This window comes from Salvelinus sp. IW2-2015, linkage group LG25, assembly GCF_002910315.2.
Source record: "Salvelinus sp. IW2-2015 linkage group LG25, ASM291031v2, whole genome shotgun sequence".
Classification (NCBI taxonomy): Eukaryota; Metazoa; Chordata; class Actinopteri; order Salmoniformes; family Salmonidae; genus Salvelinus; species Salvelinus sp. IW2-2015.
Window position 1 is genome coordinate 19,157,727 of NC_036865.1, and position 15,026 is coordinate 19,172,752.

Below are 15,026 nucleotides of genomic sequence, written 5' to 3' on the forward strand. Positions count from 1 at the left end.
TCCAACACTCTACTCAACAAATTGGATGCAGTCTATCACAGTGCCATCTGCTATGTCACCAAAGCCCCATATACTACCCACCACTGCGACATGTATGCTCTCGTTGGCTGGCCCTCGCTTCATACTCGTCGCCAAACCCACTGGCTCCAGGTCATCTACAAGTCTCTGCTAGGTAAAGCCCCGCCTTTTCTCAGCTCACTGGTCACCATATCATCACCCACCCGTAGCACGCGCTCCAGCAGGTATATCTCACTGGTCACCCCCAAAGCCAATTCTTCCTTTGGCTGCCTCTCCTTCCAGTTCTCTGCTGCCAATGACTGGAACGAACTGCAAAAATCTCTGAAGCTGGAGACTCTTACCTCCCTCACTAGCTTTAAGCACCAGCTGTCAGAGCAGCTCACAGATCACTGCACCTGTACATAGCTCATCTGTAAATAGCCCATCCAATATACCTCTTCCCCATACTGTATTTATTTATTTATCTTGCTCCTTTGCACCCCAGTATCTCAACTTGCACATTCATCCTCTGCACATTCTACCATTCCAGTATTTAATTGCTATATTGTAATTACTTTGCCACCATGGCCTATTTATTGCCTTACCTCTCTTATCCTACCTCATTTGTACATGTTGTATATAGATTTTCCTACTGTATTATTGATTGTATGTTTGTTTATTCCATGTGTAACTCTGTGTTGTTGTATGTGTCGAACTGCTTTGCTTTATCTTGGCCAGGTCACAGTTGCAACTGAGAACTTGTTCTCAACTAGCCTACCTGGTAAAATAAAGGTAAAATAAAAATAATAAAATAAAATAAATTATATGAAGATGGGCCTTGTGCCGAGATGTGAGTAGTGCTGAGCATATTCTTGTCACAACCAAAGTTCAAACATGGCTAACATGCTGACCACACTGCTTGCATCTTGTGCGCGAGCATTGCAAAATAAATGTACACATACATGTTATTCAATCATTGCACCCAGCGCGCCAACGAACGTCTGCATTGCCAGGCGCTAAAATAGATGTCAGCTCTATTTGTAATGCTGAACGCAGTGCAAGTCCTGCCTCTCCCATCTCCTCATTGGTTTATAGAAGCAGATGCCATCTCCCCATTGGTTGTACCCACGTGGGTGATTAAAATATGAACTGAGGTCGGTCAATCGTGGTAATACACCTATGAAAGTTAGATGTCAGTCGCCATATAAAGAAGAAAAAGGCCTGGAAGGAGGAGAGATGACTAGAAACGATTCGGTTGACCGTTTTATGTGTGGATTAATTACCTGGACCTTGTGCATTTCAGGTAAAATAACAACTCAGCGTTTATATCCCAGGACAAATTAGCTAACAACAGCAAGCTATCAAAATAGGACACATTAGCTAGCAACTGCAAGCTAGCTAGCTAAATTGCCATACATGTTTAATGCTTTTCGACCAAATGAATATAATTGGTTCAGAGTTTGTTTTGATAATTCAACCTGTGTGTCGTGATCGCGTTTGGTGTGGGGGGACAAAATCAATTTGCGCACGATGGTGCACGCGCTCGTCCGGTTTGGGTATGGTGTTAGAGGAAATTATGTTTACCATTACAGTGGCAAGGCCGTATTACCCTGTGTCTATTATTTTACAGATGAATCAGTATTATGAAAGCCACCCCGGATGACACTATAAAAGAGTATTGAAGGAGGGTAAGCTCCTGACTTTTGTTGTGAGGTTACAGACAGTGGGTCATATGTGTCCATACAAAAACACAATACTCCACAACCCCGAAAGAAAGCATGGACTCCGTTGCACAATGGTAAGAGTGTGTGGAAGGCCACTGGTCCAAAACTTTTGCCTCTGACCAATTGACCTGCCATAGCAGGTCAATTGGTCAGGTGTAAAATTGGAAAAGTGTGAAATTGAAGGATGATGGGCTCACAACCTAATTTTCAGCTCTAGAGTGGGAAGGGGGGATGGTCAATTATCTTTCTTAAGGCAACGGGAACCTCAATTTAAAGACTAAGTACTTTCCACCATGTAATCTGATTGAGAATAACTAATGATTATTATGATAAACCTATTATTTATTACAACTGCAGCTGCAGCAATCAATATCCTGTTTGCTTGGTTTTCTAGGGTGTAGTTTTTTATAAATTGGTTTTAAGGTCAATATTTGTCCTTGTTCTATTGTACTTTCTTTCTTTGTTTGTGTGTTTGTTTCTTTCTGGTATCGCTTTCTTAAATCTCTACAAGCACACCCACAGGATTTACCTAAAATCTAGGGACTATCTGATCACATGGTGAAGTGCTCACTCCAAAGGCCTCAGACACACCAACAGCGTTTTCTGGCTACTTAGCAACTCTGAAAGTAATTTGTGAACCGAGTGTGCACCGATTTTACATGTTGAATGGCATGAAAAAATGTCCGCAGTCAGACGTCTACAGCGGCTGGTCCCTAAAATACAGCGGCTGAACTATTGGCAGATGAAGGTTAGACCGCATTCGTTGCAATGTGTGCGAGCCTTTAAATATACATCACTCAATGACCTGAAGAGTCAACCCACATACAGCACTGCACTGTCTCAACATGTCACACACGCGCACGCACACGCATGACGATGATGATGATACGGTGTTTATCAGAAATGATATTTAGATTATATCATTTAACCAGGGCTATACATTTGTCTGATTGTCAAAGGAATATAGAAGTTCTGAATTTAAATATGACGGTGGGGCTGGCCAGCAGTCTATGCTGGATAAATAAGTAGGGCGAGAGAGCCCATTCCCCAAGTCTCTGACAGTATTTATAATTGGTTTACACATTCCACCGCGGATTAACATTCACTTCTTATTTGTGTTTTAATCAATCAATTAAAACATTTGGTTTGGCATCCTGTCTTGCACATGCTCGTGTCAAACCACACTTAATCATATCTACTGTAAATATATAGTTTTATTTCAACGGATTCATGTACTAAACACTAAATTATTGGAAACAAGGTTGTTTTTTAAACATGAGAGTGCCTTGGACACTGCAGCTTTGTTATGTTCAGCAACAACAACAAAAAACATTTGAAGATATGACAAGATGGTAATTACAGGATAGTAATTCAACGCACAATACGTGTCATTCCTTGCATAATTTGATCACTGTATCAAATGTTTCATCCACTAGAAATCCTTGCATTCCACACAGAGCTCCTGGAATGATCAATAAATCCTCGATAAAACGACGGTTGTGCCACCTGCTGGTACGTCATTGTCCTCCTGGCCAATCACACTAATGTACCCGGAGAGACACTTCCCGTGCGCTCCTGGAGATTCCACAGCCTTCCGTAATTAGTGTCCGGTCCTTGGCGGATACGCTGACCGGCGAACAGACTACAGTTAAGCAAGGCGCGAGCGGCAAGGCTGCGCACACTGTCAGAGGGCTTCAACGATTTTATTTGGACTGACCTATGAAACTGTGCGGAACTGTGGACTGCGTCCTTAAGCCAAATGTATCGTCCTTGGCTTTATCCGTCAATTAATACAGTTGTTTGTAAGAGGTAAGTACAAATGTGTGAGTAATATTACAATGTGTGTTTTGTAAAAATATTATATTTTATTAGGTTATATACTTTTTTTTCTTGGTCACGGTTTCTTGAATTTCTTTCTAGTAACGTTATATGCATAGTTGTACGCAGTTTCACCATCATGTTGCTGATTAATGTTGCAGTGTACCATTGTCATATTCTCTGAAATTACCGAAAATTTGATAATTATAATATTTGGAAATTGTTTAGTTGTGTCATTTACTATTACACACCTTTTTATATTGTCTACATTCTAATATCGCTATTTTCTAAGTTTGAGGAAGCAAGTGCTAGCGCATATAGCTAAAGCTTTTATTTTAATGTGCTGACGTTACACCCCAGCATCCTCTACTGCAAACTGGTCCCTGAAAATAAATGAAAAAATGTTGCTGCCTCTTCATCATTTAATTTCCTTGTATTTGTGCATGATAGTTATGTGCATTGTTAGAGAAAGGGAATTGAATTGTGCCCTTACATGGCATGTGGCAGCTTTCATGTATTGTGGTTAATGTTTATTTACAATGTCCAAAAATGGAAAGGCAAAGGGTACTTGAGGGTACTTTGACGTAGTGTCAGATAATGTCAAGCTTTATAGCATTGGTAACAAACTATGTAATCTACAGCCACCCCAGTGGTATAACTGTCTTATTCAAGCTTTATATAGGTTTTAAAAATATATTTTTACATTATTCCAAGCCAGATGTTTCACTCATATGTTTAGAGGCTTAAATCATATATGCTTGCCATTTTCTGGGGAATTGTTGCATGATATACAAACTGTCAGCTATACCTGGAATGTGTTTGATAAAATATGTATTTACATGCGGAGACTGAGCCAGTTGACTGAACTTTAGAGATACAGGTTTTGTGGTTTGGTATTTGTTACAGTTGCTATACTGTAGGTAAAGTGGCTTTGGCCTATAGATGGAAGGTTCCATGGGAATGTTGTGACAGCCTGAGATGATCATTGTTGACTAGCTACAGATTGTACCCCAGATAATGTGATATAACCAAAGATCTTTGGTGTCCATTACTATGCGTTACAGGAAAGCCCAACATTTTTTGTTCTCGATTTGGCCAAAGTGGTATCTTATAAATGTCCATGTCCAGTTGCAGGTGGTTCGTTTGAATTTAGACACCCACCTATCTCCATCAATAAGAGAAGATTTGAAATAGGCAAGATGGTGGCGTATACATTGTTGGATTACTTCATGGAGCATTTTCAAAAATTCTAATTAACCGCCTGCAACTGGACACAGACATATATTTATAAGGTACTTATTTCGGGGCGGCAGGTAGCCTAGCGGTTAGAGCGTTGGGCCAGTAACCAGCAAGCCTTCAACATATTCTTATAGCCTACATATTCTTACCTCTATGTTAATTGATATCCATTGAATTGTGTCCATTCTATGTTTTGGAAAGTTTTGCATAAATATAAAAAGATAGATGGTATCATCATAAAACAATATCAATTTAGATCATACAAGGGACTAACAAACCTTACCTTAAATTGAGGAGATCTTTACATTTTTCAGTTAAGTGCCTTCACCTGCTGTCCTTTCAAATTCAAATCGAAATATTTCAGTTGGGCAGTTAGGTTCCTGCAAGAACCCCACCAACTAAGGAGTTTCCTCGATAAACCCCACCTCCTATGGGGTTCTTGGAAGAACCTTTTGGGTACCATTGTCACGTTCCTGACCTGTTTTCTGTTAGTTTTGTATGTGTTAGTTGGTCAGGACGTGAGTTTGGGTGGGCAGTCTATGTTTTCTGTTTCTATGTTGGTTTAAAGGGTGACCTAATATGGCTCTCAATTAGAGGCAGGTGTTTTTCATTTCCTCTGATTGAGAGTCATATTAAGGTAGGTGTTTTCACACTGTTTGTTTGTGGGTGGTTGTCTCCTGTGTCTGTGTTTGTTTGCACCATACAGGACTGTTTCGTTCGTTCGTCATTTTGTTTGTAGTAAGTACTTGTTCGTTCGTTCTGCGTGTTTTATGTTAGTTCGTCGTTCTAGTCTGTCTACATTCGTTTTGTTATTTTGTAATCATTTCAAGTATAGTTCGTTTTTGTTCTTGTTTAATAAAATTCATTATGGCATTTCAACGCGCTGCACCTTGGTCGAATCACTACTCCTCCTCTTCGTATGAAGAGGAGGAACGTCGTTACAACCATTTTCAGTGCCAAGAACCCTAAGGTTTTTCAAAACAATTTAGAAGAACCCTTGTTGAACCCCTCATTTTTTTTGTATTACATTACCTGGTGTACAATGTGTAGCTAATTTTTGAAGTGTTTTCATGGTGTGTTACTGAGGGATATACAACGGGTGGGTTTAATCCTGGATGCTGATTGGTTAAAACCGTGTTCCAGCCAGTGTCTATTCCACAAGATAGCACCGGCTAAGGCAATGAGGTTGAAATGCTTATTTACTGTTCCATCTCATTGCGTAATCCACGGTCTCATCATCCCAACCAGGCAATTTATAAACTTGATCTCCACTGTAAGAAAGCATATAGACATTCTCTTCTTTCTTTTGGTTTTCAACAGCAGAGATTTGTATAAACCTTGCTATCTGTCTCTCCAACATTTGCAACATTGTTTCAATATTGAAATCTCCAGCTGGCCCATAGTAATAAACATGTTGGGAGTCGGGATGAGACAGACAGGCAACTTCTCTCAGCCAGTCGAAATCATGAATCAGCTTCATTTTTATGGATATGTCAATAGAAATACAGATCAAATGAAACAAAATGCAGATAGTTTGCTGTTTTTCCAGCAAACTGGGAGGGGGGCTAGTGCTGGCTATTCAGCAGCCTGATGGTCTGGGGGTAGAAGCTATTGGCCAGTCTGAAAGCTTTTGCTATGATGCTTCTATACTGCCTTTGTCTCATTGATGGAAGTGGGGAGAACAGACCGTGGCTCGGGTGGCTGAGGTCCTTGATCTTCTTGGCCGTCCTGCGACACCTGGTGTTTGGGTGTTCTGTAGGGCAGGCAGTGTGCACCCAATGGTGCGTCCGGCTGAGTGTGCCACCCTCTGTAGAGCCTTGCGGTCAGCAACCAGGTTGTGATACAGCCCGACAGTATGCTCTCGGTGGTGCTTCTGTAGAACACTATGAGGGCCCTCGAGGACAAGCAGGATAATGCCCTCGAAGCCAGTGTTTGGAGGATATATTGGCACGTTTTGGTCATTATCACTTAAATAATACACCCTTGGTTGGCCTTAGTGGGGCTGGTTAGACAATTGTTGCTCAGACAAAACTGCATTGCTGTTCTTGCTGTAAAGGTGAACTTTTCAATGTATTATAGTGAAAATATTTCAGTCCTTGACCTACATCATTGTAACCATACAGGTCCATTGTACTGTATATTGGCACAATTGTTGCATTTATTTGTGTTTTCTTGAGGAAATATGAGGGAGTGTTAAGGTCTCAAACTACTTTCCTTCACAATTGCATTTTTGTTACAACTCCTAAACAACACAGGCGTATCTTGAAGAAAGGTCTCATTCGTGTTCCAATTATTTTATGGTACATTGCAGTAGGAAGCTGTGTCTACTTTTAGAGCAGCAGTTATGGGCTTACTGCAGTCAGATGGCCAGACGCATCATCTATGTCACTCATTGAGCTTCATTAGTCTTCATCTTTATGTTAAATCCACTGTAATCCACTTTCCCAGGACTTCAGAACAGACCAGGACAGAGTGGCTATATTTAGACAGGCCACCACTCATTCCATGCCACTGCTTTTGTTTGTGACATCTCTTTTCAGATAGAAAACCTATCTAAGGGCAATCTTGCTTTGTTGGAAAACTCCTCAGCTATTGGGGATATTGCTTTTGAGCACTTTGTTACAATTTCCAGGTAAGGGCAAAAGCATTCTGGGAAATTTAGATGGAATGGTTCAATGGGAAGATAACTCTGCAAAGAGGCGGTTAGGTTGAAATACCTGTGAAGTATTGGAGAAGGTGTTGAAAGTCTCTGCAGATCATTCCTTTATTGTAAACACATGTATCAGGTATGAAGGTAAGACCCAGATGCAGACAACGTCGAATTAACCTCTTTGGGGCCACCTGGCCAACATCCAGTGAAATTGCAGAGCACGAAATTCAAAATACAAAATCCGTAATATTAAACATTCATGAAAATACAAGTGTTATACATCAGTTAAAAGCTCAACTTCTTGTTAATCCAGCCGCTTTGTCAGATTTCAAAAAGGCTTTACGGCAAAAGCATACCATGCGATTATCTGAGGACAGCGCCCCGCATACAAAAGCATTACAAACATTTTCCAAACAAGCAGAGGCGTCACGAAAGTCAGAAATAGCGCTAAAATAAATCACTTACCTTTGAAGATCTTCCTCTGGGGTCCCAGCTACATCACAAATGGTTGTTTTGTTCGATAAAGTCCTTCTTTATATCCCCAAAAAGTCAGTTTAGTTGGCGCGCTTGACTCAGTAATCCACCGGTTTCCCTTGTTCAGAATGCATACAAATGAATCCCGAAAGTTACCAATAAACTTCGTCCAAACAAGTCAAACAACGTTTCTAATCAATCCTCAGGTACCCTAATATGTAAATAAACGATCAAATTTAAGATGGAGAATAGTATGTTCATTACCGGAAATAAATAACGAAGTGCTCGCCCTCACCGACACACATCACAATACTACAGCCAAAATGGGAGACACCTAGAAAAACTACAAATTCGAGCTCATTTTTCAAAAATCAAGCCTGAAACTCTTTCTAAAGACTGTTGACATGTACTGGAAGCCCTAGGAACAGCAATCTTGGAGGTATTCCTTTGATATTCCCATAGACAGCCATTATAATGAGTGGTGAGCTCAACAACAAAAAATTCCCGGATGGATTCTCCTCGGCTTTTCGCCTGCTATATTAGTTCTGTTATACTCAGAGATTCTTTTAACAGTTTTGGAAACTTTAGAGTGTTTTCTATCCAATACTACCAACTATATGCATATCCTAGCTTCTGGGCCTGAGTAACAGGCAGTTTACTTTGGGCACCTCAGTCATCCAAACTTCCGAATACTGCAACCTACCCCGAAGAAGTTAACAATGGTTTAATAATCCAACAGGGGCAGGCAATAGACAGGTCAAGTCAGGCAGAGGTCAGTAAACCAGAGGTGGGGCAACGGTACCGGACGGCAGGCAGGCTCAGTGTCAGGCAGAATGGTCAGGCAGGCGGGCTCAGAGTCAGGACATGCAAGGGTCAAAACCAGGAGGGCGAGAAAATGAGAGACTGGGAAAAGCAGGAGCTGAGACACAAAAACACTAGTTGACTTGACGAACAAGATGAACTGGCAACAGACCAACAGAGAACACAGGTATAAATACACAGGGTATAATGGGGAAGATGGGCGACACCTGAAGGGGGGTGGAGACAATCACAAAGACAGGTGAAACAGATCAGGGTGTGACAGTACACCCCTCCCCTCCTCAAGGGGCGCCACCTGGCGTCCTACCTGGGCGCATACCTGGTTGACCGGGGTGCTGGCGGTGGAAGTCGGCGATGAGGGCTGGGTCCAGGATGTCTCTAGCAGGGATCCAGCACCTCTCCTCCGGGCCATAACCTTGATAGCACCCGTAGACCAGTTGATGAGGGGATTGTGTCGCTGGAGCCAGGAGAATCCCAAGACCACGAGAATCTGCGGGGGACTTGATGAGCAGGAATTGAATGGTCTCGCTGTGATTCCCTGACACACGTAGGTTGATGGGAGTGGTGATATGGGTGACCCGACCTATAGAGCGCGCGACCAGCACTCTAACATCCATGGGAATGGAGAGGGGCTGAGTGGGGATCTTCAGCTCGGAAGCCAGTGTGGCGTCCAAAAAGCTCTCATCGGCCCCAGAGTCAATGAGGACCCAGAGAGATTTTGACTGGTTTCCCCACAGCAGAATGACATGAAAAGGTGTGCGAGTAAGGGAAGCAGAAAAGGTCTCCATATGGCCCACCAGAGTTCTCACTCCTACCGGTGAGCCTGGTCTTTTACCGGGCAAGAGGACACAAAATTACCAAATGTCCCGCAATACAGACAGCTCCTTGTGTTGATCCTGTGTTGCCGTTCCATGGGCGAGAGCCCAGCTCTGCCTAGTTGGATAGGTTCGGGACACAGTGCCTCGGCCATCTTCGGTGACTCTCGAGGAAGGACGGGAAACCTCGGGTGCTCTTGGCAACGGGACCATCGGGGACTTCCGGGATGACTCGGAGGAAAGGTGGAATCCCTGGATGTGCAAGCAAAATTGAATTTCCTCTCCATCCATCGTTCGCGCAATCGTCCATCGATGCAGATGGTCAGAGCGATGAGGGAGTCGAGATCCGTGGGTAACTCCCGAGCAGCAAGCTCGTCCTTAACCTCCTCCGAGAGAGGGCTGAAGCTCGAAAATGAGGGCACACTGAGTTAGAAACACCTGACAGGTGCTCGGCTCTCCATTAAAGCGTTCCGGGGGAGGGAAACGGGGCTCCCGGGAAGGTGGAGTGGCCGGTGGGGCGGCGCTGCTAACCGCCGAGTCACTGAGGGGAGCTGGGGGTACCACTGTGGCAGGCTGCCCCCAGACAGCAGCATGTCCAACGCCCGGTCATGGCGCTCAGCCAATGTTTGGACACCCTCCATAAGACAACAAAGCAATTCCTCATGCCAACCAATGGATGCTCCTTGGGAAGAGATGGTGTTGCGCAGCTGGCCTGGGTCTGCTGGGTCAGTCATGGACAGTTCGTACTATCAGGTATGAAGGTAAGACCCAGATGCAGACAACGTCGAATTAACAATGGTTTAATAATCCAACAGGGGCAGGCAATAGACAGGTCAAGGCAGGCAGGGGATCAATAAACCAGAGGTGGGGCAACGGTACCGGACGGCAGGCAGGCTCAGGGTAGGCAGAGGTCAATAATCCAGAGGTGGGGCAAAGGTACAGGTCGACATGCAGGCTCAGGGCCAGGGGCAGGTAGAGTGTTCAGGCAGGTGGACTCAGAGTCAGGACAGACAAGGGTCAAAACCAGGAGGGCGAGAAAAAGAGAGACTGGGAAAAGCAGGAGCTGAGACACAAAAACGCTGGTTGACTTGACAAACAAGACGAACTGGCAACAGACCAACAGAGAACACAGGTATAAATACACAGGGGATAATGGGGAAGATGGGCGACACCTGGAGGGGGGTGGATACAATCACAATGACAGATGAAACAGATCAGGGTGTGACAACATGGTTGGTGGTTCATCAACGTAGTAGCAAAATGCTCAAGGATCCACCCATGCAATCCATATGAAAGATCCGGCAGATAGCATAGTATGGTGGCAGGTAGCCTAGCAGTTAGAGTGTTGGGCTTTTAACGGAATGGTCGCTAGTTTGAATCCCAGAGCTGACAAGGTGAAACAGCTTTTGATGTTCCTTGAACAAGACACTTAACCCAAATTGTGCTATGGTTGCCGTTGATAATGGCTGACCCTGGCTGTGACCCCACTCTCGGGGAGTTGGGATATGCAAAAAATAAATGTAAAATATAATCACCCACCTAATTATTATTCCATGAAAGTCTATAAAAAAATCCCTGTTGGCATAGTGGATGAAATCAGTATTAACTGACTCTCTGTTTTTTTGAAACTCTGGTCTAAGGTATATTGCCTGTTGTAAAACAATGATCAATCTGGTGTACAGTATAGCCTTCTCTTTACAGAGTCTCAGTAGTGCACTTAGACCCCAAGGGCCTGATTGTAGCAAGGCCTTGTGAGGTGACTGGCTGCTGTCTGTGCTGTCTCTGCTGCTGCTCTCACAAGGCCTGCTTAGCTTCACAGAAACTGGGAAAATAGACATTGCATCCAGTAGCATGTCGTGCCCCTCCCATATCCCAAACACATTTCAAAACACACAGCCTAGCTACGTATGCAGCCGATGTATGGGCTGCATTTAAAAAGAGCAATGATTACAATGGAGTTTAATGCACAGTTTTACTGCATCAGTAACAACTTCAGACAATGAAAGGCCTCCTATAGTCAGGGGCATTCAGTGTAGGCAATAGTTGATTGGACTATTGATTAGTTAATTAAATTGTTTTAGTAGTTGCAAAGTGCTCTTCATTCATTGACCTTTACCTCCAGGATGTGGCTTGGTGTGAAGTGCACCCTGGGCGTATAGTTAGGTGCTCTTATGAGTGCTGTTAAAGGAGCTTATTGTTTGTATTGGCATATTGTACTGTATCTACAGTTGGCTACTTAGAGATCCCCGACCAAAGTCAGATAATGAAAAGTGTGCAATGAGCAGTTTTGGGGTAAAATGGGAAAATGCATTATGGTAGGAGAGTGGACATCATCAATCAGGCCATTTTATAGCCAATGTTTTCCTTCAGTTGAAATCCCCACATTTCTTTGAGAACAGCACATCTAAAACAGCACATTGGATGTGCTGTTTTGACTGTAATGGAGACACTCCACAGTGCTGGTATTCATATTTCTATACTTATCAAATGTAAGTGTTGAGGACTGGTCCCCTTCAGGCAGCTCTTCTGTGCTGATGCCTTTCTCTTTCTCTGATAGTGCGAGTCGAGGGAATGTTGATTCATGGTTAATATACTGTATGGAGCCCTTTTTTTGTGCCTGCTCTGTCTCTTCTATGTACATAAATCAATAAGGCCTAGCTGTCCATCATTTTGTGAGGAAGGGCGCATGAGAGGTGTAGAAGGAAAGAGATAGAAAGGGTAAGAGGGAGTGAGTGAGGGACAGAGATAGGGAGTAAAAATAAGTGAGAGGGAGGGAGGGATAGACAGACCTGCTGTACCCTGGCCTTATATGACAGCCTGTTTATCCAAGGCAGCCTCTACTCCAGTCAAGGCGAGTCTAGGGCCAGGCAGCTCCACTCCAGGCAAGGCGAGTCCATTGCCAGGCAGCTGTGTGTGGAGGGATAGGGTACAGAGAGAGGGTGGAAATTAAAGGGATAGAGTTAGTGGAACAGACAGAAGGAGAAGGAGAAGGAGCGCGAGGTGGTGAGAGCAGCAGAGGAACAAAGCAAAAACACTGACAAACTCTCAATTACAGTGATTTGCTACTGTGTTTTCTTCAAACAAGCTGCTGACTGTGTTAGATGGTTTGTTTATAATTCCGAGCTAATGTAATGGCTCACAATACTGATATGATAAAATATTACTTTCTAAATGAAACTTCAATAGGTTGTTTCTTTTACTTCTTTGTGGCATACTAGTCAGTCATGTTGTTTTGGCTTTTTTTACTCCAAACAATTGTTGCATACAATTATTTTCTCTGGGTATATTTCCAAGTAGGAATAGCAAAGTTTATTTTCTGAACGTCTCTTCAATATTTCCTTTGTGAGATGTACTGTAGCTTAAGCAACTAATTTGATCAAAATGTGCAGAAGATAAAATGGTGAAAAACCATGTTGTGTGTCAATCCATGGGTTTCCCATTTGGGTTGTCTTTTCTCCTTGATTAAATAAACACCCAGTGTTAATCAGGCTGCCCACACACCCTCGTGTCTCACACAATAGAACCATCTAGAACACACATCTACTTCTTTGTGAGTCATCAGCTTAGAGGGAGTCAAGCTACAAAGGAAACCAGTGACAAATGGAATTCTAAGATAATGAGCTTTAAATGTATTGAATTGTTCCCCACAATGAAATCGGGGAAAGGACTGTGGATCTGTCTCCGTCAGTTTGTTCGTATGTTAGTCACATGCGATATCTCAGACAACACTCAGACAAAACTTGGGTGAATGATGTGTCTTTCCATAGAGATCCGGCATTTTACACTGATTACACTGATTGGTCAAATGGTGGCGCTATAACAAGAGATTGAAAATCAAACTTTGAAAGGTCATGCTCCTAACCCCATTTGACCTAAAGTCATGGCATTCGGTACATAGGTCCCTCTTCTCACAAGGAACACATTTTCCTCAGGGACCCAGAAGGTCCGCCATGATGGATTTACCTCCGTTTTGAATTTTGTGAAAACACTTCTGGCACTGAATGACCATGTGGCATTTATGGACAAAGGTCTCAGCGGGATATTTTCCAGACTAGTACCTAAAACAACATGGCCGCTATTGACCAATAAATATTCACATGGGCGTGGTCTGGCACATAAATGAATATAAATTAGTCAAGGATATTGGTATTGCAACACAATTTGGTACACATGTTGCAAACACTGTCAAGACTCAACATATGTAAGAACATTCATATTGACCAAACAGTGGCACTATAACGGGCACATGTTTATATCTTTTGATCTGTTTGACTGAGTGTGAAATTTGGCACACATGCTGAGGGATGTGAGTCTAGCTAACCCATGCAATATCTCAGAGATAACTTGCACGAATTTGACGAAACTTGGGTGAATGATGCATCTGGCTATAGAAATCCGTAATTTACAAAATTACATTGATTGGCCCAAAGGGGGCGCTGTATTATTCATAGGGGACAACATGTTTACTGTTGTCTTGTATGTTATTTCGAGTAACATTAAAAAAATAAAAAATAATTGTAGCTTATAATTCAGAGTTTTCAGTTTATTAGATGTTGAATTATTCCACAAGGCTACATTAAATGTAAAATCATTAGGTTTTTGTCAAACGAACCCAGGAGAATCTGTAGCAGAGTTTCTTTCAATAAAGCTGTGGCATATTCAATTTGAAACATGTCTCCTGCTTGTTTTCCTCGTTGCCTAGCTGTGTTTGTTTCTCTTCGCCTCTCTGGTTCTTTGATGACACAACTCATCAACCACATCTTCAGCATGTCAAACATCATTTCAGACACTCTGCTAGAATGCATACCTGAAATACATTTTCTTCACAAGTTTTCGCATTAATTGTTTTTTTATTGTCTAGTGAGGTGAAGTGTTTTGTTGATAGACACTGATTCATTTATGCACCTTCTGCACACACATTTCCTAATTTCTGTCTTGTCATGTTTTTTTGTGGAGAAAGAAAGTAAATGTTCAGAGAAGGAAAGGTGCACAATATTGGATTAGTCCACAGAGCATTTGATCATTACTAGGGTTGCAAAGGGAGGGTATATTACTGGAAACTTTCTAAGTTTACCAGTGAACTACCAGAATTTGGATATCTTTCCGGGATTTTAAGTAATTTATCTCAAGACATCTTTGGCCCTTTTGCGTATTTCAGATTATCACAGGTGTCTGTAATTATCTCTGGCCCTCTCTCTGGCCTTGTCACATGTAAAATACATAAAATAGACAAAAAATAGAATGAAAAAGCTGTAAAACATTATCCTAAATATAAACCATCAACTTAGTGAATACCATTGGTGTTTAATATGAGGTTTTAAGCATGAAATATATTTTATATTAATTTTATACACTTTTATTTATTTTACTATATCAATATGTATTTGTTGTCAAACTCGTGGCAGTTGTGTACAAATCAGTAGTTGGACGAGTTGCAGAGGTAACTGAAAATAATGCTTGTTAATTAGATGCTTTTTTCATTAATTAGGC

At 42.4% G+C, this 15,026-nt stretch overlaps 1 protein-coding gene across 2 annotated transcripts in view; it reads left to right on the forward strand.

Annotated features, from left to right (window-relative positions):
* Positions 1 to 1,188: 1,188 nt before the first annotated feature.
* Positions 1,189 to 15,026, forward strand: part of LOC111952068 (muscarinic acetylcholine receptor M3) — a 115,659-nt gene continuing 101,821 nt past the window's right edge. Inside the window, exon 1 of one of the 2 annotated variants that reach the window (XM_023970529.2) lies at positions 1,189 to 1,300. The gene's annotated coding sequence lies outside the window, so the exon portion shown is untranslated. Of the gene's footprint in view, positions 1,301 to 3,367; positions 3,531 to 15,026 lie in introns of those variants that run through there. The other variant, XM_070434972.1, reaches the window with a different exon arrangement.